The sequence below is a fragment of the Arachis duranensis genome, chromosome 10 (genome assembly GCF_000817695.3).
Source record: "Arachis duranensis cultivar V14167 chromosome 10, aradu.V14167.gnm2.J7QH, whole genome shotgun sequence".
NCBI classification, from domain to species: domain Eukaryota; kingdom Viridiplantae; phylum Streptophyta; class Magnoliopsida; order Fabales; family Fabaceae; genus Arachis; species Arachis duranensis.
Window position 1 is genome coordinate 69690274 of NC_029781.3, and position 1556 is coordinate 69691829.

Consider the following 1556-nt stretch of genomic DNA (forward strand, 5'->3'; position numbering starts at 1 on the left):
CCAACGGCTCGCTTTCTCTTTTCTCTTTCTCATCCCATGTGTGCCTTGCTTTCACACTTTTCAATGTTCTAATTTCTAAGAGCAACGGATTTTGGAGAGTTAAATTTTAAAATAGTCTTTGAAATTGGTGTGTACCAAAATTATCATTGAAATTTTAATTACATTAATTTTGTCTTTCAAATTGATAAAAGTGCACTATGTTAGTTCCTAATCTATTTTTCATTAACGATATGATGACATAACTTAATGATGTAGGTTGTTAGTGACACATGTCACTTTATGGTTTGACCACATGTAATGGTATGATTATGAGGTGACCAATGACACGTGACATGTGGATGTAGATAGTTGTACCACTGTCACAACAGTATTCGTCCACGTGTCGTCCATTATGGCATCGTTCTAGATGCATCAAATTAGCCCCTCATTTTACATTAAGTGACTCATTTTAGTTCTTGAAATTGAATGTCATGCACCAAACTAGTCCCTTCACCTTCTCCTCTTTTTCTATAAATTTAAAATTCTTAATATCTCTGAATGTCTTAATTTCAATTTTATTTTTTCACATGTTATTTAAATATAAGTGTTTTTATAAATTATTTTTTCTCTTGCGAATACCCCTAACCGCCGTTTTGGAGTTAACGTGAAGGCATTTCAAGCACTCTCACTACCATCTTTGACCTCTTTTAGTGCTTTTATAAAATATTTTTTCTCTTGCAGATACCCCTAATCCTCGTCTTGGAGTTTATGTGAAGGCATTTCAAGTATGCTCACTACTATCTCCGACCTCTTTTGTCTAGACTGAAAAGGTCGGAGATGGTAGTGAAGGTACTTGATGTGTCTTCAGTCTAGTCCATTTACACAATAGAAACGTGTATTTCATAAGAACAAAAAAATTATTTATTTTAATTATTAATTTTTTATTAAAAACACATTTTTTGATGAAAAAATGTATCTAACCAATCATATAATTCTTTTTTTTATAATAACATACTTATATATTACAAAATTTATCAATATTAAATTATTATAGAAAAAAATTATATAATTAAAACTAAAATCTTAAATTTTTTTATGAAAACACTTGTATTTAAATGATATATGAAAAAATAGAATTAAAATTAGTGCATCTAAGATATTGAAAATTTTAAATTTTAAAAAAATGAGAAAAAATTAGTGAAGTGACTAGTTTGGTGCACGACATTTAATTTAGGGACTAAAATGAGTCACTTAATGCAGAGTGAGGGACTGATTTGGTGCATCTACAATGATGACATAATGAACGACACGTGGACGAATACTATTGCGACACGTGGCACAAACAGACACATGGCTAAATACCATTGTGACACATGGTATAACCATCCACATCAGCATGCCATGTGTCACTAGTCACCACATAATCATACAATTACACGTGGCCAAACCATGGAGTGACACGTGTCAATAACAATCCATGCCATCAAGCTATGTCATCACGTTGTTAATGAAAAATAGATCAGGGACTAACATGGTGCACTTTTGTTAATCTCAGGGACGTAATTAGTGCAATTAGA